Source organism: Pipistrellus kuhlii, unplaced genomic scaffold (assembly GCF_014108245.1).
Source record: "Pipistrellus kuhlii isolate mPipKuh1 unplaced genomic scaffold, mPipKuh1.p scaffold_m20_p_8, whole genome shotgun sequence".
NCBI classification, from domain to species: Eukaryota; Metazoa; Chordata; class Mammalia; order Chiroptera; family Vespertilionidae; genus Pipistrellus; species Pipistrellus kuhlii.
Genome location: NW_023425584.1, coordinates 15661880 through 15689121, shown reverse-complemented (window position 1 = coordinate 15689121; position 27242 = coordinate 15661880). Strand labels below are relative to the sequence as shown.

The window sequence follows — 27242 nt, the reverse complement described above, 5'->3', positions numbered from 1 at the left end:
AACATGTTGAGGGCATACTGTATGCTAAGCATTAGTTCATTTAAAATTCTCAACAATCCTATGAGGTAGGTTCCATTATCCTCACTTTATAGGGACCTGAGTGAGGCTTAGGTTGGTAGAGCAGCATTAGATTATAGAGCTATGCTACCCTGTCACGTCTTAGCAAGGGCCTCAGAGAGCAATCAGAGCAGAGTAGGAGGGTGGCAAGGAATCCCTTAAATGTGCCTGCTTGGGGAAGGGCTGGGATAGAAAGCAGCTAACTGAGCCCGGCCAGTGTGGCTCAGTAGTTGAGCATCGACCTAGGAGCCAAGGGGTCACTGGTTCAATTCCAGGTCAGGGCACATGCCTGGGTTTCAGGCTCGATCCCCTATGGGACTGCCAGGAGGCAGCCTGTCAATGATTCTCTCATCGTTGATGTTTCTATCTTTCTCTTCTTCTCTGAAATCAATAAAAATATATTAAAAAAAATAAAAATAAATAAAGCAGCTAACTGACCTGAGACAAGCTTTCAACTTCACACAGAGCCTTGTCCATCTTGGCTCTAACAAGTGTGAGGTTAACTATTTTTTTTTTAATATGTTTTATTGATTTTTACAGAGAGGAAGGGAGAGGGATAGAGAGTTAGAAACATCGATCAGCTGCCTCCTGCACAACCCCCACTGGGGATATGCCAGCAACCAAGGTACATGCCCTTGACCAGAATCGAACCCGGGACCTTTTAGTCCACAGGCCTATGCTCTATCCACTGAGCCAAACTGGTTTTGGCATGAGGTTAACTATTTTAAGAGCAACATAGAATGTAGCATTTTGTCCTTTTGCTAAAGACTTTACTCTGCATTAATACTAATAAGAGTGAATAATCTCTCCATTGAGGTCTTATTCCTTTTCCGTCACAGGGTCTAGGGCTTTATTTAATCCTTAAATTTCATTTATTCTTCACATCAACCTATGAAGTAGGTATTATTATTATTATCCTTCTTAGGAAAGAGACTTTAGCCGAAACTGGTTTGGCTCAGTGGATAGAGCGTCGGCCTGCGGACTGAAAGGTCCCAGGTTCGATTTAAGTCAAGGTCATGTACCTTGGTTTCAGGCACATCCCCAGTAGGGAGTATGTAGGAGGCAGCTGACTGATGTTTCTACTCTTTCTCCCTCTCCCTTCCTCTCCTTAAAAATTCAATAAAATATATATATATTTTTAAAAGTTGTTTTATGAATTAACACCAGCCGTGACAGCTACCCTTTCTTTGCTTCCTTTTTAAAATTTGAGTTTGTCATAGTTTCAAAATTCTGTTAATTGGCTGATATTTTAACTTTTCATGGTGAAAATTTTCAAGTATTTATACAATAGAAGAGAAAATAGTATAATGACCTTTTATGCTCCTGTCATCACATTCACGATTATCAACTTCTTTCCAATTTTGTTCCCTTTATATTCCACCACCCATTTTAAAAAATATATATTTTATTGATTTTTTTTCAGAGAGGAGGAGAAAGGGATAGAGAGCTAGAAACATTGATGAGAGAGAAACATCGACCAGCTGCCTCGTGCACACCCCCTACCGGGGATGTGCCCGCAACCAATGTACATGCCCTTGACCAGAATCAAACCAGGGACCCTTCAGTCCGCAGACCGACGCTCTACCACTGAGCCAAACCGGTTTGGGCATTATTTTTAACAAAATTTCAGATATCATACCATTTTACCTGTATTTTAGCAGATATCTCTACAAGATAACAATTCTCCTTTTTATTTTTTAATATATTTTTATTGATTTTTTACAGAGAGGAAGGGAGAGAGATAGAGAGCTAGAAACGTCGATGAGAAACACCGACCAGCCGCCACCAACGTATATGCCCCTCACCAGAATCGAACCTGGGACCTTTCAGTCGGCAGACCGACGCTCTACCACTGAGCCAAACCGGTTTCGGCAGAATTCCCCTTTTTAAACATAACCTCAGTACATCATGAAACGCCTCTGTCAGCAATAATCCCTTAACATTATCAAATTTTTGGTCACATTTCTCCAATTATCTTATAATTTTATCTTTGAGTTAGGATTTGAAAAAGTCCATACATTATAATTGGTCAGTATTTCTTAAGTGTCTTTAATCTATCCCTCCCGTCGTTCTCTTCCTCTCTTTTTACAATCTTGCCATTCATTTGTGAAAGCAATCAGGTTGGTTTTCCTGTTAGGCTTCCTCCCAGTTTGGCTTTGCTTATTTCATCCCTGGGGTGTAATAATTTCATGTGCTCCTCAGTCCCTGCATTTCCTGTAAATTGGTAACAAGACCAAACTATGGTCCATGAGCCAAATCCAGCCCCACCCTTTTTTGTAAATAGGATTTTATTGGAACACAGCTATGCCCATTTGTTTAGCTCTTGTCTACAGCTGCTTTTTTGGTGCTACAACACCAAATTTGGGTTAGGGGCTCGATCCCTGGTGGGAGGCAGCCTATCAATAGTTGCATAGTTGCAACAGAGACTGGATAGCCTGTGAAGTTTAAAATATTTACCACCTGGCTATTAGTGAGAAAGTTTGTCAACTGCTGCTCTCAAGGCTTGATCAGATTCCCACTTGATTTGTGGGACATGATTTCCTCGGAGGTGCTGGTTAATTCCTTCAAGAGCCCATTATGTCTGATTCTCTCTCCTTTTGTAATATTGTCAGTTAGATCAGCCATAAGGAGGTGCAAAATGGTGATATTCTGAGTCAGTCCTTCATTCCACTTCGTGTAAATTGTTGGAATGCTTATGTAAAGAGCAGCTTCCTCTCCTCTACCATTTGGTTGCCTGAGGCACAGTTTTTACAGGAAAAACAATAAACGCTCAATTGTTTCCCTTTATTACCAGTTTTCAAAATAGTAAGTTGATTTCCTAATATCTTCCAAGATGATCACTGAGGTTTTTGTTTATTTTCATTACTGCTGGGATTAAAAAAAAAATAGTTTATAGATTTTAGAGACAAAAGGAGAGGCAGAGAGAGAGAAACATTGATAGGCTGCCTCCCACCAGGGTTCGAGCCCCAAACCCAAATTCCTAGTCATCTGCCCTGAGATCAAACCTTTCATCATACAGATGTCCAACCATTGAGCTACACTGGCTAGGGCTACTGCTGGAATTTTTAATACTGTATTCTGTTGGTTGGGATTTTGTTCTTCAGTGTGATAAACTCTTAAAGTCATAACCTTTACCCTCTGTAAGTTTATACATGTCTACAGAGTGGAGAAGTATGAGGTTATGTTATGGCATTGTAGGCTCATGGAATGATTGTTGGGTTGGTATGCCAGTGAGCTCCAGATTTTGGTCTCCCTCCCTAACACATGAAGATAAAGAAAGGAAAGGGATAGAGGGAGATAGAAGGTAAAGGGAGGATAAATGGTGATGGAAGGAGACTTTATTTGGATTGGTGAACACACAATACAATATACAGATGATGTATTATTGAATTGTACACCTGAAACCTATATAATTTTATTAACTACTATCATCCCAATAAATTCACTAAAAAAAAAAAAAAAAAAGGAAGGGGAAATTTGCAAGAGGGGAACTTGGCAAGTCAATTCATCTCCCTGAATCACTTCCTTATATATTAAAAAAAAAAGGGGGGGGGGAGGGGCTTCTGGGCCCTGGACGGGGTGGCTCAGTTGATTGGGCATCATCTCACATCCAAGGGGTTGCCAGTTAGATTGTCTGTTAGACTGCCTGAGTTGCAGGCTCCATCCCCGGTTGGAATTCCCAGTAGGGGATGTGCAGGAGACAGGCAGTCAACATTACCCTCTCACATTGATGTTTCTCTCCCACCCCCCTTCTTCTCTAAAAATAAATAAAAATATTTAAATAAATAAATAAATACAATAGGGGTGCAGGGGCTAGACTACGCTGTAGCCATAGCAGCTTTCTTTCTGTTCTTCCAATACACCTGCCCCAGGGCCTTTGCACTTGCAGTTCTCAGTACCTAAAACACTCTTGCTCCACTTCTTCCAATGATTAGTTCCTTATTATGATTCAAGTCTCTTGGTCATGATTCAAGCTTCTAAGACAGAACCTCCAGACCAATAATCTAAAATAGTTACCACTACCCCCATCACTTTGTCATATCAGCCTATTTCATTTTTTTCATGGTGCCTATCTAATCTGATTACTTGTTTATGTCTATCTCCACTCTCTCCAGAGTGCAAACTCAATAAGAGTAGGGTCTTTGACTTGCTTGTTCACTGATGTATCCCCAGGAATTAAAATAGCCTGGCACATAACAGTTGCTGAATAACAATGCATGCTGAATGAAAGAATTTCTACTAAAGGAATGGATGGATGGATGAGATAATCTCCAAAGTCCCTTTTTGATCTGAATCCAACAAGATACTGTGAGTATAGACTCACATACAAGCATGACTATACCACTTTACAGATGTGGAAACTGAGTCATGAGTGAGAGCCAAAGGCTTCACAGAGAGGAAGGTGGTGTGGTCCAATAGCACTACTTGGGAAGTCAAAAGCAGGAGCCTCGGTTTCAAATCCTCACACATCCTAGTCTGCCCACCTTCCTTCATAGAGCTGTGTGAACTGGACAAGTCATTTCACCCCTCCAAGGATGCCCAGCCAGTGTGGTCCCATGAACCAGGAGGTCACGACACATGCCCAGATTGCGGGCTCAATTCCCAGTGTGGGGCATGCAGGAGGCAGCCAATCAATGACTCTCTCTCATCATTGATGTGTCTATCTCTCCCTACATCTCCTTTCCTCTCTGAAATTAAAAAAAAAAAAAAAAAAAAATTATAAAAAGCACACAGGCCAGCCAAAATTGGTTTGGCTCAGTGGATAGAGTGTTGGCTTGTAGACTCAAGGGTCCCAGGTTCAATTCCGGTCAAGGGCATGTACATTGGTTGCAGGCACATCCCTAGTGGGGAGTGTGCAGGAGGCAGCTGATCGATATTTCTCTCTCACCGATGTTTCTACAGGAGTCAGCTGATTGATGTTTCTCTCTCATCGATGTTTCTAACTATCCCTCTCCCGTCCTCTCTGTGAAAAATCAATAAAATATATTAAAAAATAAAAAAATCACACAGCTTCTCCATCCCAAATAGAAAGTATACTAATAACTCTGGTCTAGAGTTCCTATGAGATAGTGAAGCTATGTGAACTGAACAGCATCAGGCACCGTGCAGAACGTTTTGCCTTTTCTTTACCCCCAGATTGTCCCTGGAGGTGGGCGTGAGGAAGGAAGCTGAGGACCCGGCATGGAGGAGGGGAGAGCCAGCAGGTTGCCATGGTTTGTTTACTCACCTGAGTCTCTGGCCTCCCCCTAGCCTAGCTGCTCTCACCTGCTCAGGTAAAGAAGTAGGGGGAGCTTGGTTCAGCCAATGAACTGTGATCATTCTCTTAAAGGCACCCCGCAGCTGGCAAGAAAACCAGCCATGCAACCTAGAGAGCTCCCTGGATGCCAGGAGGCAGCTGGGCAAGCTTCAGTAACTAAGTCCTCCAAGGCCACACTGTGACCCCGGGGCCTGGTCACAACAGGGTGCTTGTTCAGAGAGGCCTGCACCTCACCCGGAGCTGCTCCTGCAGGAGGCCTTCAGGCCTAGCTGCCCTGGCAGACACCCAGGGAGGAAGACAACGTGGCCTTGGCAGCTGCCCGCCAGGAAGGAGCCCACAGGTGCCAGGGAGGAGACGTTTCCAGGTCCCGGCCCCCTCAGCAGCCCTGGTGAGTCTTGATGCTCTGGCTTCCTGAACCTCAGCACAGCAGGGTGTGGTGGGCAGATGGCTGCCCCCGAGGGGGAGGGGGTAGACACGCTGGGTACTGGTTCCAGCCCTGCTGTGTCCCTCCAGCTCTCTGAGCCTCGTGTTCCCCACCTGGGAAATGAGCTCCAACTTCCACGTCAGCTTTCCCTTTTATTATTTGCCCCTGTCACACCCCCTTGTTTTGAAAGATTTTTGACTGCCAAGCAGTACGTGTTATGTAATTAGTCATTAATTGGTATTCCTCCTTGTACGTTAATTGGGGCCTTATGATAGCCAATCAGTGGTTTGTGGTCATCAGGAACAAACCATGGCAATACTAGTTTAACCAAAAGCAAAGAAATGTGGTGTTTTAGTCTGTATGTGAGATCTTATCTAGAATCAATATTTGGTTTTCATTTGGCCTTTTGAAATACGAGAAATAGAGCACTCGCGGGTAATTTCCAGATTATGGGGACTCTAGGTCAGGGAACCCTAGATCTAGCTTGCATGGGTTATGGGGGCACTGGACAGAAATACTTCCTTCACACCCCAAACCCAGCTTTGGCCTCTACAATGCTGCCTCACACATGAGATACATGCCCTTGCCTGGAATTGAACCTGGGACCCTTCAGTTCGCAGGCCGACGCACTATCCATTGAGCCAAACTAGTTAGGGCTGCCTAACCTCTTTGACCCTCAGTTTTCCCAGCTGTGAAAGGGGAGTGATGTAATTTTTGGCAATACTTTACTACTAAAATTATTCTTAGGGCCAAATAAAATAGAGTATTTCATGGAAGCTTAGATTCTACAGATTTTAAGATGCATTCAAGATTCAAACATGTTTTAAATTCACAAACATGCATTTTAGAACCCATGAAACAAAGTAATGGATGGTAAATTGGACTACATGATGAAGAATTATTCTGATTCTGATGGAATCGTGGCTGCTTGTTAAAATCTTTTACTTTTTGAAATATAGACTCATATAAACAGAAAGCAGGGGAAACAGCTCCCTGAGTAGTGGTATTTTCTAATGATTCCTTGAACCAAAACCCAGGCCTGGAATGCGGCCCCGATGCATGAGGCAGGATAACAGATGCTTAATTAAAGCTTGCATTTAGAGTCAGACTGATTGGTGACCTTGGGTGTAAGTCACTTTCCTGTGTCTCACTCTCTTCCAAATCCTACAGTGGGATGGGGGGCGGGGGAATGTCAAACGGGCTGGCTGACTGGTAGCCCTTGTTGTTAAGTTGGGATGCAGCACAGGACAGGAACTCAGAACCCACCTGCATGTTCGACTAGAGATTCCCAGATCTTGGAGACAGGAGTGGGCTGGATAAACGGATCCAAAGCAAGACTCCTGAGTCAGTTTCCTCCTGTGTAAAATGGGGCCCCTCACTGCCCTGCCCCCATCTGGAGCAGCAGGAGGCTCCAGGGCAACGTTGGATGAGAAAGTGCTTTGGAATCAGTGCTGTTCCCCAAGTCCATGAAGCTGATGCTTCTTGCTTCCAACGGCCAGTCGAGGTACCCAGCACCTTTCATTCAGCCTCCCCTCGTTTTCTCCTCCCCAGCAGCTCCCTGCTGAGCACATCACTTTCAAGGAACACCGGTTCCCAGGACTGTGACAGCGGGCCCCCTTCCCATCCAGTGGGGCTGTGGGAAAATGAAATGGAATAAGAATTAGAACCGAAGTTTCTCAGGAACAGAAGAGGCAGCCACTCTTACCCAGGGCTTTGGGCAGATGGTGCATGTGAGCATGTGCACAGGGGCTAACAAAATTAAAGTTGAAAAATTCGAATGCTGTAAAGACGCCCAGGAGGCCATGTTAGCCAGCCCCCTTCTGTGGGGGAGACCTCTCTTCTAACCAACGCTAGAAGGTTGCAGCTGGACCCTAGGGAAGCCTCTTACACATCTTTCCTTGGTAACCAGCCCTGCATCCCAAAAGCCTCCCCAGGGTGTGGCAGGGTGTGTGTGAGCCTGTTTGAGGGCGTTGGGTGTCTGAGTTCCATGGACATGGAGTACCCACAGCTTAGAGAAAAATAAGCTCGCAATGGATGGAGTTTGGATTATTCCTTCAATCACCATGAAGCTTAGAGACTGTTTGGCGGAGGAACTAGATTTATTGAGGACCTACCACGGGCTAATGATGGTGCTAAGTGTTGTAAATTCATGACTTCATTGAATCATCGCAGTAGCCCATTATATTATTCCCATTTTCCAGATGGGGGCACTGAGGCTTAGAGAGGCTACAAATCTTGAGTAAGATCACTCAGTTAACAAGGGTCTGAAATGGGATTCAGATCTTTATGTCTAAATCCAGAGCCTGGGCTCTTCCCAATCCCACCAGAAGTTGCAAATCAAGCCAAATGCTAAAGTCTCCAGATACGTTTTCTTTGGCCTACATAGAGTTTTAACAGTTTAAAAATTTAGATGCTGACATTTAAAAATTTGACATTTGAAAATGGAATTTTTAATATAAAAATCTAGGTTCTGACTTCTCTTTAAAAACCAGAAGGAAGATGTGGGCCCATCTTCTCACGTGCCAACTATCAACTTGAACTGATTGTAAGCTGCTGCCTTTAAATGGGACATGTAACCTCTAGTCTGCCACAGTCCCCACTGTTCCCTACTATTTCCTACCCAGCCCACTTTCTGTTTATACCAGCCTGGCCCTGAGGGCTTGTGGAGACCTGGACCCTGGTCTCCGAACACTGGCTTGAACTGGCTGTGACTTTAGGTAAATTATGGCACCTTTCCTGGCTTTAGCTGTAACCTGGAATAGTTAGCACTCTGAAATAGCTTCCCTAGAGACATTCTGGGCTGTTTGGGGGGAGAAGCCACAGTCTCCAGCACATCTTCCTCTTGGCCCCTGGCTGTGTGTGAGCAGGGTCTGTGTGAATGACATCAGGAGTTGACCAGCGTTATTCACTCTTTGTCACCATCATTCCTGCACTGCATGTCTGATGTTCCTTGTGACACAAAACGCTTGGGACAGGTTGGGCCTGGTGTGAGGCCCATTCCCAAAACTTTGATCAGAGGCTGACTTCCATGTGCCTCTAAGCATCTCCTCCAGGATTCTGATTGAGATTTCAGCAGCTGAGGGTCCTATTCTGACTTCATTTTTGCTATAGGTGCAAGAGAGAAAATCTACAGCCTGGCTGAGAATGTTCTCTCTTTCTCTGTTATACACATATGCACACGCCCATGCATATGTCCACATGCAAGCATATGGCTCAGAAGTAGCCATGTTTTTTAGGTCTTCCCATCTACCAGGTGTTTTAATTGGGTTTCTGAGATCAGATCTTTAGAGCCCTGGAATTGTAGAGATGGAAATGCAGTGGTGCATTAGACCATTTAGATCATTGATACTTTTCACTTTATTTGCTAATTCCAATCCATTGGTAGAGTGCTTAAAAGGCTTCTGAAGCTACAAAGGTCATGGAATGATCGTACACTGAGCTCTATCATCAATGTCTATGGAGGGCATGACAAGGAATTGTAACAGTACTCACGCCAAAAATTATACAGAAATGAAAAGTGGTCTGGGAATGGGAGATGACTTGTCCAAAGTCACTCAGCAAGGCAAGGCAGAGTAAGACCCAGAAGCAGGGTCTCTCTTGACCTTGAAGCCTCTAGTACTTCGCTATAGTAGCTCAGAGAAGGAAACTAAGAATGGGAAGAAAAATGACAGAAGCAAGACCAGGACCCAGGAGTCCTGGCTCCCCTAAGAAGCCTGGCTGGGCTTGGGTGAAGGAATTCTGTATGTCCCAATAGGCTGAACCCTGCCAGCCTCGCCTGTGGCTTCTGCTCCACTTAGAATCCCTTTGCTCCTGCCCCAGTTTCCTGTCTCATTTTCCTCGGGCTCAGTGCACATCAGAGCATGGGGCCCAGGGGATCCTAGGCCCTACATACCCTCTTTAGGCAGGCTTCGGCAAGCTCCCAGCCCCCTGTTCTGAAAGAGAAGTTCTAGAACAGGGAATCTTAACCTCATTGATGTCATGGACTCCTCTAGCAATCTGATGAAGCCAGTGGACCCCTTCTGAGTGTATTTTTAAATCACAAAACAAAATATATAGTATTACAAAGGAAGCAAAACATGTCAAAATATAGTTATAAAGATTTAAAAAAAAATTTTTTAAATCCTTACCCAAAAAGTGAGTATATTTTTTCCATTGACTTTTAGAAAGAGTGAGAGGGAGAGTGGAGGGGGAGAGAAGGAGAAACATCTATGTGAGAGAGACACTGCAATTGATTGCCTCCCACTCTCTCCCTGATTGGGCCAGGAATTAAGTCTGCAACCAAGGTACGTGCCCTTAACAGGAAATTGAACCCATGGCCCTTTGGTGCAAGGGCCTATGCTCTAACCACTGAGAAAATCATCCAGGGCTCATTATTTTTAACAAATGTTTGTGATAGACTAATATACACCTTCTTTATTAATACATTTGAAAAGAGATCTGGCAGTAGGTAGAATAACTGTTGTAAATTTTAAAGTAATGAGGAGCGTAGATGAACTACAATGACTAATATGACATGAAAATATCAGTGATTTCTCTGGGTGACAGAGTCACAGGACCTCTCAATATTACTGTGGCCACTGCCTACACTCATTACATAACATAGTATTTAACTCGAGTTAAAGGCTAGTGAAAAAAGAGAGAGAATTTTTCCCATCCAAGCCCCTGAATCCTATCTGCAGAACAGGCTGGGAGTTCCTCACTGTTCAAGCAGGAGTCTGTGAGTCCAGAGGTTTGCAAACTGTGGGCCGTGGAACCCTGGGGGTTCTGGAAGTGTCACGAAGGCTGCGACATGGTGGGGGCAAGCAGGACAGCTGTTGAAGCAGACACCTCTGAGTCTACCGCCTCTGCCTCAGCAGCTCCTCTTCTTTTTGAGTTCATCTTCATGATTTACATAAGATCCCTTCGTAAAAAAGGGCTCACCCATTTGTGTCTGAATATCAAAAACTCTAGCTTGGCCCCATCCACCTCTTCCTATAACACAGAGCAAAGCCAAAGTGGAGAGTAGTGAAGGTGTTAGAGAGCAGCAATCTTCAGCCTCGTTCCTCTCATGGCACACATAAACTAATTGCTGAGATTCTGCAGCACACCAAAAAAACATGTTGGTTTTCTTGCTGATCTGACAAAAGAAAAGGTATAATTTTGATTCATTCATACTGGACAGCTATTGTTGGGTTGGCTGTTGTCATTTTTTTAATTTAGACAATCTAAGAGGTCAGTGCCCCTGACTAAATAGTCAGGTATTGCATGTGTTAAAAATTCTTGCCACACGCCAATTGAAATCGCTGTGCTAGAGGCACGCTGCCCTTCGGTGGCTGGGGTGGGGGCGTGGAGGAGGGAAGGGAACTTCCCACTACCTCTGCCTGCCAACCATTCAGGGAAGCAGTCTCCTAAGGCCCAGTGTGGACCCTCAAGTCAGGAAGACCTGAATTCAAGGTCCTAGATCTGCCACTACCTCGAGTTTCTCATCCGCTAAACAGAGATAATAATATACGGGTGTTGAGAGGACCAAATAAGAGGGAGTCATAAGAAGTATAAAGAACCGTTGAAGGGATTTTAATGTATTTGTCTCCTTGCCTGAGACGCTTTCTAGTTCTTCTAGGAGTCTTCCTACCCATAACAACAAACCAGACAGGCCTGTTGTACCACAACAGGATAATCCCAGTCGTCCATCTCAGTGATACAGTCAGACTGTGGTTGAACAGCCCATTGGTCAGTCACCCAATCTGCCAATTGACCTCCTAAGTCCCTCCTCTTTGTTGCCCCTACCACCATGTTATCTGTCTGGCCTGCATTACTCTACCAGCCCGAGCTCTCGCTCACTGTGTGCTCCAGTCTGACTCCATAAAGCCTAAACTTTCTGACTAAATCCCGACCCTGTCCTTCTTCTGCTTCACGGCCCATGGTGTCTCCTCACTGCTCACAAGGCCAAGTCCAGTCTCTAGAGTAGGGGTGTCGAACTCAATCAGAGAAGGGGCCAAAATCTAAAATCCAGCCTAAATCGCGGGCCGAATGCTTTACTGAACAGTCATAAACTGTCATTGTGATGGAAACGCAGTGGAGTGCAGTGATGACAGCGCGGTGCGGGCCACATTGCAAGGCCTGGCGGGACGGATTTCGCCCGTGGGCCTTGTGTTTGACACATGTGCTCTAGAGCATGGCAACCCAGACCCTAGGCATCTGCCTCCAGCCTCCCTCCTTCCCTTCTGCAGGGAGGCTGCCATGCTCCTGTTGCTAGAGTTCCCCTTGTCTTCTGCAATGAGTGCAGGCAGTAGCACCAGCCCCGGGACCTGTGAGAAGATGATTCTGAAACTAGGCCTGCTCCTCTCTGAGTCTGATGGAGTGGCCTGGGGAAGCTGGACATGCAGAGGAAGGGGGCAGGGCACATGACACAGGGTTATTTTCAGAGATCAGCCAGTGGAGATAGCTGGGAGAACCTGCACTGTTGGGGTTCGGGGGTGGGATGGGAGGAGTCTGCCATTTGCTACATTTTATGAACCAGAGGCAGAAATCGGGTCACCAGGAACAGGTTATGGCCAAGCAATAGGGAATTCCTAGAATCCCAGATTCTTAGAATGTCAGAGCCAGAAGGGAACATGGGTATCTCTCCTTTAGTCTAACTCCTCTCTGCTTCAGACAGAAAAGTAAATCCCAGAAAAGGGGAATGACTTGCCCACGGTCACATGAGTTTGAGGCACAGCCTGGATTGCAGTGAACATCAGATTTTCTTCCCAATTTTTGTGTTCTGGGCTCTGCCCTCTGAATTCCCACTAGGAGACTAAATAACTGGTCTGAGACTGATTTACCAACAATGGGCTAATGTGTCACTCTGGCTAGTGCAATGCTGTCTCTTACCAGAGGTTGTCAATACCTTAACCCCAAGGTCCCCAGCTAGAGGACAGTGACAAGTTACAAGTGTGTCGAGATCTAGAGCCCTCAGGTATCAAGTGGCCAGGTGGAGCCTGGGGTAGCCAGAGCCCCCAATTCTGATGGGACAGTGACCTTCAGGCTTCAAATAATCTCATTAGTTTAAGCCAAAGGGTATCAAATCATGTACTGTAATGGGAAAAGTTGGAAAGCACCGTCTTAATCCCAAAGCATGAATAATTTTAGGGTTGATGTGAACAAAGGTGGAGTGAGGGAGAGTCAGAAGATACAGGTTCTAGTTCTAGCTGTACTATTTCCTTCTGGCTTGTATATTCCAGAGGGAATAAATAACATGAGGAAAAGTAAGAGTTACTATTTATTGTGCCTCATTTCATCTTTCCAATAGTTCTATAATTAGGCACTGTTATTAACTCCATTATACAGATGAGGAAACTGAGTCAGGGAAATTAAGGGACTTAGCCAAAACCCACTACTAGGAAATGGTGGAGCTAGAATTTGAAACCAAGTCCATCTTTCTCTGGATTTTGTGCTCTTAACTACTCTGCTATAAGGACTTGTGTGGGAACTAGTGGGAAAGAAAGATTTGGGGTTTCTCAGCCCTGCTTCCTTGACATCAGAACTAGGGATTCTCCATCTGCTCCAGATTGCCAGGTTTCAGGAAGGCCTCAGCAGGAGGGAAAACAGGCCGTGGGGTCCTGAAGACTCCTGAGAAGTAAGGACTACCCCCACCCGTGCCTTCATGGCTGAGAGATTATCAACAGGATTTAGGGAGAATATTCTGCATAGAGAGAACCATAATCCTCCAGGAGTAGAAACTCCTGCCCTCAGGGGAGAAAAAGATGATGAGATATCACTGGTTGCTGCACTGAAGTATGATAACTAAAACTAAGAACTCAGCCGGGACCGGTTTGGCTCAGTGGATAGAGCGTCGGCCTGCGGACTGAAAGGTCCCGGGTTCGATTCTGGTCAAGGGCATGTACCTTGGTTGCGTGCACATCCCCAGTGAGGGGTGTGCAAGAGGCAGCTGATCGATGTTTCTCTCATCGACGTTTCTAACTCTCTGTCCCTCTCAATTCCTCTCTGTGTAAAATCAATAAAATAAATAAATAAAATAAAATAAAATTAAGAACTCAATAGATGGATATAATACTGTATATTAGCGCAGCTAAAGATAAAATTAGTGAATTGAAAGACAGATCAGTAGGAAGTACCCAGACTACAGCACACATAATACAGAAAAGAATCATGGGGAACATGTAAAAATCTAAATATTTATCATTGAAGTCCAAGGTAGAGTGTAGTAATGGAGAGGAATGGGAAGAAGGGGAAGAAGGAGAAGAAGAGGAAGAAGGAGGAGGAGGAGGAGGAGGAAGGTAGGGCATAAGAATAGGAAGGGGAAGGAGGAAGAAGAAAGGAGAGAAGAGAATTGAAGAGAAATGAAGCAATATTTGATGGTGGTCAACAATTTTCCAAAGTTGGTGGGAGACATTAAGCCACAGATTTAAGAATCACTTTAAAACTCAAGCAGAAGAAATCAAGAAACCTGAACTAAGGCCTACTGTGGTGTAACTGCTGAAATCTAAAGATAAGGGGGAAATCTTAAAGGAGCAATAACACTGACAGGTGCTCAGCAGAAATAATGAAAGCTAGAAGGCAATAGAAAGATATCTTCAGAGTGACAAATGAAAATAAATAGTATGTGAGCATAGATTAATAGTTCTCAAGTTTTAATGCATATGGATCAGCTGGGCTGGGGTAGGAAGAGGAGAAATGTTCAAGTTTTAGATTCTCAGATCCCACCCCAGATATTTGGATTTAGCAAGCTATGGGAGTAGAGTCAAGGAATCTACTCTCAAATAGTATCCTGCTGTTCTGATGCTGTGGGTGTGTGGTAGATCATTTGCAATGATGGCTGTAACAGTTCCTCCCATTCCTGTATCCATGCCCATTTGCAATGTGACTCTGCCATCCCTCCAGTTACAAGATAGAGTCTATTTTTCCTCCTTTTGAATCTGGGCTTGCCCTATGGCTTATTTTGGTTAATAGGTATCAGTTAAAGTGATATTGTGGGACATCTAAGCCTTGGCCTCAAGAGGCCTTGCATTTTCAGCATTCACTCTATTGGAACTCAGTTGCCATGCAAAAACACAAACAAACAACAACAACAAAAAAAACCTGAGCCCATCTTGCTGGAAACATATGGAGAGAAAGGCACAGACAACACCAACCTTGAGTGAGGCATGGATCTGCCATTTCTTTCTTTAGAGTTCTCTTTATTCCTAGTGAGCCAGCCCTCTGAAACCAGGAAGCAAAACCCCTTTTTTGCTTTAATGTCTCTCCAGCTCCCTCTATGGAGTTAGGGGTTTTCCATTTGCTCCAGATTATCAGGAAGGGTCCAACTACAAAAAAACAATAGCTGGCAAAAAACCCCAATAGATTTGTAAAGGGTCCAGATCCATTTTTCTAGAGCAGGCAAAAAGGGTAAATAGCACAGGCCATCCTAGACCATCGGTTGCATCAGTCTCCGTGACTTCAACCACATGAGTGACCTTAGATGAGACTAGCAGTGCTATCTAGCTGAGCCCAGCCCAAATTGCCAAGTCAGAGTTATAAGCAAATAGATGTCATTGTTTTTAAGCCCTAAGTTTTGAGGGTAGTTTATTTATACAAAAAACTATAACACCAATGTTGCAGACTGGATTGTTTTTCACTTCCCACTTCTGAGACTTTTTCTGTGCTATTCCTTCTGCCCAAAGTGACATTTCTGCCCCCCTGTGCCTGATGGATGTATTTTCCTACAACAACTTAATAGTTTCATTGACCTATATATTGCACATATATAAAAAGTGCACAAGTCATAAATGTATAGTGTGACACATTTCTCCAAGTAATTATACAGCTGACCCCTGAACAACATAGTTGTTCGGGCACTGACCCCTGTACAGTTAATAACCATGTGTAACTTTTGACTCCCCAAAGACTTAACTATAGTCAGCCCTTTGCATCTGTGGATTCAACCCACCATGGATCAAAATGGTATTTTATTTATTTATTTATTTATTTATTTATTTATTTATTTATTTTATTTTATTTTTTTACAGAGAAGAAGGAAGAGAGATAGAGAGCTAGAAACATCGATGAGAGAGAAACATTGACCAACTGCCTCTTGCACACCCCCTACTGGGGATGTGCCCCCAACCAACTTACATGCCCCTCTCCGGAATCAAACCTGGGACCTTTCAGTCCGCAGACCAACGCTCTACCACTGAGCCAAACCGGTTTCAGCCAAAATGGTATTTTAGATCCACAATTGGAAAAATACAGTTGGGAATGTGAAAATACTGTTTTCCCTTCGCAGTTTGTTGAATCTGCAGATTGCAGAAAATCTGCAAATCCAAAGGGCTAACTGTATTTAGTGAGAAAATTCATGTGTAAGTGGACCTGTGCAGCTCAAACTTGTGTTGCTTAAAGTCAACTGTACGTTGTGACCTATAGTCAGATACCTCCCCCCACATTCCCTCAAAGTCTTTAGTCATGTCCCCAAGGGTATGCACTGTTCTGATATCTTATACTAGGGTTAGTTTTGCATTTCGACATCAGCGGATGTAAAAGTTCTCATTTGCCCTAGCTGGTTTGGCTCAGTGGATAGAGCATCAGCCTGTGGACTGAAGGGTTCCAGCTTTAATTCCAGTCAAGGGCACATGCCCAGGTTGCGGGCTCAATCCCCAGTAGGGGCATGAAGGAGGCAGCCAATCAGTGATTCTTCTCATCCATCTATCTCTCCCTATTCCTTCTTCTGAAATCAATAATATTATATATCCTTTTTTGTGGCTTGTTTTTGTTTTTGCTCAATACCCTATTTGTGAGATTCAGCCACATTGCTACGTGTAGCTCTAGTTTATTTTCATCACAGTATAGTTTGCAGTTTTGTGTATATAACTCAATGTATTTTATCCATTCTATTGACCAATACTGTAGTCAGGTTGTTTCCAGTTTGGGGCAATTACAAAAAGTGCTGCTTGCTGAAACCGGTTTGGCACAGAGTGTTGGTCTGCGGATTGAAAGATCCCAGGTTTGATTCCGATCAAGGGCATGTACATTGGTTGTTGGCACATCCCCGGTAGGGGGGCGTGCAGGAGGCAGCTGGTCGATGTTTTCTCTCATCGACCTTTCTAGCTCTCTATCCCTCTCTCCTCTTCTCTGTAAAAAATCAATAAAATATATATATATATTTTTAAATATATATTTTATTGATTTTTCACAGAGAAGAAGAGAGAGATAGAGAGTTAGAAACATCAATGAGAGAATCATTGATCAGCTGCCTCTTGCACACCCCCTACTGGGGATGTGCCCGCAACCAAGGTACATGCCCTTGCCCGGAATCGAACCCGGGACCTTTCAGTCCGCAGGCCGACGCTCTATCCACTGAGCCAAACCGGTCCCGGCAATAAAACATATTTTTTTTAAAAGTGCTGCTTGCACATGCCTTTTTGGGAACATATGTATGTATGCATCTCTGTTGGTCACTCTAGGTAAGTTGAATTTCTGGATTAAGGAGCACTCTCATAGTATATGAAAACTTTTTAAAAATCAAAATATAAAATGACATGCATAGATTAACAACTACCATGTAAGAGGAGAAAAAAATCTAAATACCTATGCATGGAGTAAAAGGTTATTAGAAAAGAAAAAGAAAACAAAATGTTCACATGGTTTATGGATCAAGGAAATAGGAGTGATCTTTTTTCCTCTTGACCTTCTTCTGTCTTGCCCAATAATTGTGTAATGACCATATATTACTTTTATAAACAAAAGAAACATTTAATCCTATTGATCTCCAAAGTTCTTGTTCAAATGCCACTTCCAGTGGCCTTACCGTAGCCAGATCATCATAGCCAGCCAATGTCTTGCTTCATTTTTATACTCTCTAGAGAGCAAAACCATATTGCAGCAGGAGCATAGTACCTTACCTGGGCAAGGTGCTTGCAAAACGTCTGATCCTTTGCCCATAGTCACAGAATTTTAAGCAGCAGACATTTCTCCAAAGAGCACTCCCTTTTACTAGTAAGAGAGGCAGAAATATGAACCTAGATTACCAGCTCCATTTTCAACTTGAAAACAACTGACGCTGAAAGAGGTTAAGCGGTAGGCCCATTGTCACACAGCAAATCACTCGTTCAAGAAAGAGGAGTCTGGTGCAAAGCATATCATCTACCAAGTATATTTTGAACAGAGCCAAGAGTCAGGGTGGCGATTAAGATAAAAGCAGAAGTTTGGAAACCTCAGCTCTGCCTTACTGACTGTGTAACTTTGAGCAAGTTAATTTACCTCTTTGAACTTCAGTCCCCTCGCGGCCACATTGGAAAAATGGGAGTAGACTGATTTTCAGGATGGCAAATAGGGTTTGACTCTGATTGTGTGGTGGGAGCTGCCTAGAGTGCTACATTGAGAAGGATCTTGAGGACAAGTCCGACCTTAGTGGAGAGGAGTCCTATAATTGATGAATAATGTCTGTCTGAGCAGGGGATTTAAAAACGGTATTATGTTTATTAGATTACTTATTTGTCTTTCCTGGACAAATTGATCTTCAAGACCTTTTCCAGCCTTCTGTTCAGAATTCTCAGGTTTAGATCTATTCATGTGTCTGGTGGGCAAACCATCCCATAGACAATTAATCTGAATTCTAAAGGGGAAGGAATTGTAATTATCTTCTAAAACTACAGACTTTGTCTCTAGCAATGTCTGTGATCTGTATTTAAATAATCTGTAAGACACTCAGAGATCCTTGGTGATGAAAATGTCTGAATATAAAATGTTAATTACATAGTTGTAAGTTCTTTTTAGATAAATCATATTATTACAATCATCATATTTGATAGCCATTCCTGCCTGCTCATTGCCCTCCCCTCAGGTTGGAGTTGGTCCGGGGAGGTGTGTCCTGTGGTTGTAGTGTGCGGTGCCGTTAGTACACAGATGAAGAAGATGAATGTCCCAAGTACAGTCCCACAACCCCAGACCTCTCCTACTCCCCAGGCTGGTGTCAATCCTGAGCTGTCTGGACCCACCCGAATGTCACATGGCTTGGGATCTCTAAAGGAAGGTTGTCCTATCTTTAAAACAAATATTTTTAAAACCACCAGAGAGCAGAAAGGGTGCTGCTTGAACAATTTAAGTAACACATACGTTACATGTTTATAGTTAATGAAGAGAGCCATGAATAGGGTGGCAGGTAAGTGCGTCACATTGATCCAGCAGAATAGCCAGGCTGTCAGACTGCTGTGGGTGTGAATATAGCTCTGACATCTATAAATGAGTTTGTATCATTTACCCGCTGCAGAATGGGTTTAATAATAGTATCTACTTCAGAGGGTTATTGAATGAGATAATTCATGAAAAATACAAGTGCCTGGCATAGATTAAGCTTGCCCTAATATTACTGTTATTATGTTAAAGTCAATTATTAGCAGTGATTTCTAATGATATAGAAAATAAGACCTGAAATTATGAATTCAACTTATGTAAATTTTGTGGGTAACAAGACAGGCTTGCATGGGCTAAAGGTTTTGTTGTTGTTTTAATAAGTAACAAAATGCTCCTTTACAAAAATGTTAGAAAACACAGATTGGCAAAAAGAGCAGAATCAGTACTTAGAGATAGCCACTGTTAATCTTTGGGGGCATATCCTAATGTAATAATGTACATATGTCAGAACAGAAAAGGACAATTGACAAAAATAAAATCATACTAAATAGGCTGTTTTATAATCAGTGGTTTTTCAATGAGTTAAAGGAGGTAGGTCTATAGGCAAATGTATTAGGTTTTTGTTTTTGTTTTTAACTTTAATAAAAGATACACAACTTACCCCTAACCAGTTTGGCTCAGTGGATAGAGCGTCGGCCTGCAGACTGAAGGGTCCGAGGTTCGATTCTAGTCAAGGGCATATACCCTGGTTGTGGGCACATCCCCAGTGGGGGGTGTGCAGGAGGCAGCTGATCAATGTTTCTAACTCTCTACCCCTCTCCCTTCCTCTCTGTAAAAAATCAATAAAATATATTTTTAAAAAAGATACCCAACATAAAATTTACCTTTTTAAAGTATACAATTAATGTGTTAAGTATATTCATATTATTATAAAACTGATCTCCAGAGCGTTTTCATCTTGCAAATCTGAAACTCTACACCCATTCAACAGCTTCCCCTTCCCCCCATCCCCCAACCTCTGGTAACCTTTATTCTACTTTCTGTCTCTATGAATTTGTCTATTTTGTATACCTTGATATAAGTGGAATTACACAGTATCTATTGTTTGGTGAGGATTTATTTCACTCAGCATAATGTTCTCAAGGTTCATTCATGTTGTAGCACGTGGCAGGATTTTCTTTCTTTCTAAGGCTGAATAATGTTTTATTGTGTGTATATACCACAGTTGTTCAGCCATTCACCCATTGATGGACTTTTGGGTTGTTTCCACCTCTTGGCTATTGTGAAAAACACTGTGAACAGGACTGTGCAAGTATCTCTTCCTGACCCAGCTTTCATTTCCTTTGGATATATACCCAGAAGTGGGATTGCTAGATCATATCATAGTTCTTTTTTTTTTTTGAGAAAGATGCATACTGTTTTCCATAATGGTCGCACCTTTCACATTCCCACCAACAGTGTACAAGAGTTCCAATTTCTCCACATCCTTGCCAATGCTTTTCTTTTCTCTTCTTCTTCTTCTCCTTCTCCTCCTCCTCCTCCTCCTCCTCCTCCTCCTCCTCCTCCTCCTCCTCCTCCTCCTCCTCCTCCTCCTCCTTCTTCTTCTTCTTCTTCTTCTTCTTCTTCTTCTTCTTCTTCTTCTTCTATAGTAGCCCTCCTAATGGTTGTGAGGTGAACAAATGTATTGTTTACAAAACAGCCTATTTAGTATGATTCTATTTTTGTCAATTGTTCTTTTCTGTTCTGACATATGTACATTATTACATTAGGATATGCCCCCAATCCTGGAGAAAATGTTCAAAATCCTCAAAAGAACAAACCCCTTAGATACTAGGAAGATGGAGTCTTCTTTTTTATTATAAACGAGTAACACATTGTTTTGAATCTTACCAAATTTAATCTCATTAAACATAGTCTGCTTTGTGGATAAACCTCCCCCACTACAATCACTCCAAATTTCAGGGTGTCTGCTTATCAAAGGACAGTTAGTTTTGCGATGCTACAGGAACTCAACCTTCTCAAAAGCCAACCTACCTCCCAACATCTCTCTTTGATCTGCTCTTTTCCAGGTTTCCCACCCTGCCTTCTCCTCTTGAAATGAGTTGTCTCGGTTGTCCCAGCTTTCCAGCTCTGCTCCAGCACCCATCCCCCTCAGCCCTCCCCCTCAGGGACCCTGAAATTTCCCTGATCCCATTTGCACATCGGTTCCTAGGGAAACTCAGATCCTTGTCTCATGCTCCAGTCCCTCAGGCAACCTGTTTGAACAATCAGCTCAGGGAGCTCAGTGAGTACATGTGTGCATGTGTGTGTATGTGTGTGTGTGTGTGTGTGTGTCTGTCTGACTGTCTGAGATGGGATACTGTAACCATCATTCCCCTAGCAGTCTTCATTACCACATGTTCATCTCCCCCTACTGAATACCACTTTGTTAATAGAAATTAATTCCTTTTTCTTTTTTTAAATAAATTTTTATTGATTATAGAGAGCAGGGGAGAGGGAGAGATATGGAAACATCAATGATGAGAGGGCTCCTAGCCAGTTTGGCTCAGTGGATAGAGCACCAGCCTGTGGACTGAAGGGTCCCAGGTTCAATTCCACTCAAGGGCACATGCCCAGGTTGCAAGCTCGATCCCCAGTAGAGGGTGTGCAGGAGGCAGCGAATGAATGGTTCTCTCTCATCATTGATGTTTCTATCTCTCTCTTTATTTCCCTTTCTCTCTGAAATGAATAAAAAAAAAATTTTTTTTTTAAATGATGAGAGGAAATCATTGATCAACTGCCTCCTGCACGCTCCCTCATGGTTATAGGTTGGTGCTTAACCACTAAGCTACACTGGCTGGGCAAATTCTTTTTTTCTCACCAACTAACCTCTATATGCCAACCAGCATCTAATCTGGACCTTGTGAAGAAACAGCAGGCTATTCTCATGCCCACAGAAACACTGAGAGACTATACTGGCTCCAATGAGCTGCCTTCCTCAGCACAATCCTTAAACCCTTTAGATTAGACATTATTCTTGCCCTAAATGCTGTCCTTAGACACTGATCCTCTCATGAATTAGGGCTCTGCCATATCATTTAATCACTTTTTTTTTAAGCAGCTAAATTTATAGCTTTTCACTGTCCAGCTCAATGAATTTTGACAGATGTAAACCCCTCTGAATTATAAGATTTTTGATACAAAATCAGCTAATTTAGATACATTGCAAGATCCATATAACTGTTGAAAAGAGAATGGAGTTTGAAGTCAAGACTACCTGGTTATGTAACCAAGCCTCTGCCATTAACTAGCTGTGTGACTTCGGGCAAGTACCTTTCCCTCTCTGGACCTTGGTTTCTGATCTGGACAATGAGAAAGCTGACTCTAGGAGCCTCCTCTAGCCTTAGGTCCACAAGACAGGAAGGGCATTGAACAAAGGTCACACAAGACTTCCTGAAACTATGCAGCCCTCCTATGTTCTGCTGACATTTGCAAAGTGAATGTACCTCACCCAGATCCTTCTAATCAAATTCCTGAAGGAGAGAAACCGAAGAAATAATCAATAGCTGTAACAATAAACAAAGATGGCAGAAATCAGCCAAAGCCAAGCCCTGCATCCTGTAGGAATGTACCAAATGCTTACAAATAAACCCTTCCCAAATGTTTGCTCCGGTACTTTAATGAAAGAAGCTTCTGAAGGCATTAGCTTCAAATTCACAACAAGTACCAAAAACACTCTGTGTGCCAAATAGGTTGAGTTTAGCTATTTTGCTGTTTGGAAGCTAATGTGCCGTGCTGAAAGAGGAAAGGATTTCTCCAATAAAATAAGACGACTCCCTCGTATTTATGCTGCACTTTTTACTTTTCAAAGTGCTCTTGTTCCATTCCTCACCTGATCTATACGTGGTTGTGTGGTAAGGAGCAAAACGGAGATATGCGTGCTCCTTTTTTCAGGTGAGGACCCGGAGGCCCGGAACGATGTGAAGGGAACATTCTCACAGTCACCAGTGAGCTTACCCTTCTGAATTCGCAGGCCTGTGTCTTTGGGCTGGATCCCAACGCTGTGTTTTTGTTACAAACCAACCAACCAACCAACCCAGAGAACAGAGTCCAAGAAGATCTGAATAAAATAATAACAATAAGAACACTCACAGGCAGTAAGTAGTGAATGGTAACAGACATTCACTGTCTTCCCGCTAGGTATTTTCACTTGTAATTCTCCCAACAGCCCGACAAGTGTCCCCCTCTTCTACAGGAGGCGGAATGGAGGCGCAAGGAGGGCGCCAGTCTTGCTCAAGCAGACACAGCCAATGGGTTGCAGAGGTGGGATTCCTCCCAGGCCGCCTGGCTCACAGCCCAGGCCCTTTGCCCTATGTTGCGCTGCCTCATGTTTCCCGATGCTGCTGATTAAAGAACTTTCTAAACAAAGCTGCCCATTGGCGAGCTGAGCCACCAGAGAGGCAGTGAGGCCCTACGGGGCACTCCAAGCGGCTCCCTGCTGAGCGGTGTTTAGAGGGTAGTTAGGCTGAAGGCAGAGAGCTGGCCTGCCATCCTGGAATTAGAGGATTTGGTGAAATGTCTCAAAAACCCTAGTGTTTCCAGTTCAGGATAGTGACAGATCCTCCTGGCCCCTGGGTTTCCAGGTTGAACACCCTCTCACAGTTAGGAGAACAGAATGGATCATCCTGGAAATCTGACAGCATGGTCCCATCCCAGGGACTGGGGACGGGGAACAGCAGAACACAGAATTACAGAGTGCCCGCTGCCTGATTAAATCAATGCTCTGTGTGCTTACGGAGATACAACTCAGCAGGCTCGCTCCTGGGTCGGAGGCCCAGATGTTAGTCATAGAACCACAGTCAGTGTGCCAGGGGTTTTCAGCAGCACCTCCTCCGACCGCTTCATTTCACACGTGGGGAATACGAAGGCCCAGAGAATGAGAGCGCCTTGCCAGAAGATACATAGCATCCATTCAACAAAGTATTAAGTATCTACTATGCCAAGCACCGTGCTTAGGACTGGGGACACTAAAGAGTGAACAAAATAGCCACAAGCTCAAGTCTGGCAGAGATTATACATTGTTGCAGAAATGGGCAAAAAGCAGGTAAACACATAAAATCAGAGATTCTGATCTGATATGAGGGACATGGAGTAGCTGAGCCAAGTTGATAAAGGAAGGTCTCTCTGAGAAGGGGCCATTCAAGCCGAGGCTTGAAGGATGAGAAGTGTATGATATTTGTGTGTGTGCGTGTGTTGGGGGCTATGTCCCAGAGCCCTCAGGCTGGGATGAGCTCCATGGGTTGGGGAGAGGAGAAGAAAGGGGAGGTCCGAGGAGGATGAGTCTGGAGCACTGAGGGTTTTTGTGAGCCAAGGAAAGAGGTCTGGAGTTTATTCTTGTTGCAATCTGAAGCTATTGGAGGGGTTTTGCAGAATAGTGCCCTGGCATACAGGAGCAGGTCGCTGAACTTCTGTGGGGCGCAGTTCTTCAGCTGCCAACTGGGACAATCATGTTTGTCCTGTCTCCATGAAAACCCTCTGGGAAATGTAATGTGATACAAATAAAAGGTGGGCTGCTGTGAGGTAAGGCATCCATAGGTGCTTAATAGACAACACTTTACTGTATGAGGGGGGATTTGCAATGAAGTGGAGAAAGCACTCATCATATAGAGTTGGGGAGGGGGCAGCAAAAAATAAAACTGCTGAATGTGCAATATGATCTCAAATGTAAAATATACATAGAAAGAAGGCTGGAAGAAAATACATCAACATATTGCCAGTGATTGCCTCTGAATTGTGGGCTTTTTGTTTTGTTTTCTTAATTCTCACCTGAGGATATTTTTCCATTGATTTTGAGAGAGAATGGAAGCGGGGGGGGTGGGGTGGGGTGGGGGGGGGAAAGAAACATCAATGTGAGAGAGTCACATCAATTGGTTGCCTCCCACATGTACCCTTGACTAGGCTAGGGATCCATTCTGCAACCAAGGTATGTGTCCTTGATAAAAATTCAAACCTGGGACCCTTCAGTCCTCAGGCTGATGCTCTATCCACTGAGCCAAAGCAGCCAAGGCAGTTGTGGGCTTTTATGTGGGTTTTACTTAGCAAGACTTAACTTTTTTCCTTTTTTTTGTCCAACCAGTGTAGTTGAGCATCAACCTATGAACCAGGAGATCACGGTTTGATTCCCAGTCAGGGCACATGCCCAGGTTGCAGGTTTGATCCCCAGTAGGTGGCATATAGGAGGCAGCGATCAATGATTCTTTCTCATCATTGATGTTTCTATCTCTTTCTCGCTCTTCCTTCCTCTATTTTTTTTTAAAGTTATTGGAAATTAAAAATATTAAAAATACTTAGCTGAAAGTATGTATTTTACTTTTGTATTTTATTATTTAAAAGTTCAGTGAAACCTCATTTCTCGATACTTCTCCCATCTCAAACAATTCACTTCTCAACCTGACAACCCTTTCATGCTGATACCTGTATGCTAAGTCACACATCTCTCAGGTGTCAAAGGAGAGAATGTGCAAATATTAGTCCGTTTACCACTGTTAAAATCTCAGCATATTTTACAGTGAATATTTTCATGTTTTCTTTGCTTTTGTTGCTGCTTATAATTATTGTTAAATTTTCATGTTTTACTGTACATATATCCTTTCCTTTTTGTCAAATTTTCATTTATATTTCATGTCCTTTTTGTTTTTAAAGTGTTTATTTATAGATTAGACAGTATAATAGACATGTACTGTATATATATATAAGAAAGGGTAAAACAGAATCATCTGGGGGTCTGGAGCGGATTAATTCAATTTATATTATTTCTAATGGGAAAAAATGATTCAGTTTTCCAACAGCCTTCCAGAATGAATTAAATTTGAGGAACGAGGTTCCACTGTACATTTATAATGTATATGTTTATTATATATAATACTAGAGGCTTGGTGCACGAAATTCATGCACAGGGAAGGGGGTGTCCCTCAGGCCAGCCTGCACCCTCTGCAATCTGGAATCCCTCTCACAATCCAGGACTGCTGGCTCCCAACCATTAGCCTGCATGCCTGCCTGATTGTCCCTAACCGTTTCTGCCTACCAGCCTGATTCACCCCCTAACCACTCCCCTTCAGCCTGATCGACACCTAACTGCTCCCCTGCCAGCCCAATTGCCCCTAACTGCCCTCCCCTGCTGGCCTGGTCCCTCCCAACTGCCCTCCTTTGCAGGCCTGGTCCCTCCCAACTGCCCTCCCTTGTAGACCTGGTCCCCGCCAAGTGCCCTCCCCTACTGGCCTGGTCTCCGCCAACTGCCCTCCCCTGCAGGCCTGGTCCCTCCCAACTGTTGTGAGCACTGGGGTGAGTCTCAGCCCATCCTTCACATCCCCACCCGGCCACTCCTGTTGTGCCTCCATCCCCCACCCCAGTCCTCTCTGTTGGCAGCCCCACTCCTGCCACTGCCACTCCCATGTGCAGAGCTATTGGGGCCAGCGCCAGCAGCAGGTGCAAGTGATGGCTGCTGCCCTGATCATCTCTCAGGAGCAGGGGGAGGTAGAGAAGCCCTCAGGGGCAACTGGGGCTAGCAGCCGCTGCTTGCACCCACTGATGGCACCAAGTGATGGGGACTGGTACCAGTCTCTGGCAGTGGGTGTGAGTGGAGCCAGCACTGGTAGCAGATGTGAGTGCCAGGCAGGACCATGGTGCACAGGAGCAAAGAATTTTCAGTGATCACCAGAGCCTTGCCCTGGTAACAGTGACCAGCCCCACCTTGGTCTGGCACCCCTACTCACCGGCTTCACCATGCTACCACGCCCGGTGCCCACATGTTCTGCGCTCTACCACTTGCTGCTGACACCCGCCATATCTCATGCGTTCCCCCTAGTGGTCAGCATGCGTCATAGCAACCGGTTGTTCTGTTGTTGCACTGTTTGGTCTATTTGCATAGTAGTGTTTTATATAGAGAGATGGAAAATTTTAAAAATAGGTCATACGTTTTAAATTACACACCATTCTCAGTGCAAGATGAAATCTTGAGCTGTCCCGCTAGGAAGGTGTCCCATCCTTTTGTCCAGCACATCCACACTGCATATGCCACTCAGCTGTTAGTCACTTAGTAGTTGTCTCAGTTATCAGATTGGCTATTACAGAGGGTGAGAGCACACACTGTCATATAACTTTTATTACAGCATATGGTTATATTTTTCTATGTTATTATTAGTTATTGTTGTTAATCTCTTAACTGCGCTTAATTTATAAATTAAACTTTATTTTAGGAGTGGATGTATAGAAAAAAAAACAGTACATATGGGGTTCAGCACTACCTGCATTTTTAGGCATCCACTGGGGTGGGTCTTGGAACACATCATCCTTGTATAAGGAGGAAGTGCTGTGCGTATATGTGGCAGGGAGAACAGTTAGTGGGAAGCCTGTCATGACACCACCTGGAAAATGCAGGAA

General features: G+C 43.8%; 1 protein-coding gene across 1 annotated transcript in view; it reads left to right on the top strand.

Annotated features, from left to right (window-relative positions):
- The first annotated feature begins 5497 nt into the window (after positions 1–5497).
- Positions 5498–27242, top strand: part of LARP1 (La ribonucleoprotein 1, translational regulator) — an 81301-nt gene continuing 59556 nt past the window's right edge. The window contains exon 1 of the mRNA XM_036423727.2: positions 5498–5702. The gene's annotated coding sequence lies outside the window, so the exon portion shown is untranslated. The remainder of the gene's footprint in view (positions 5703–27242) is intronic.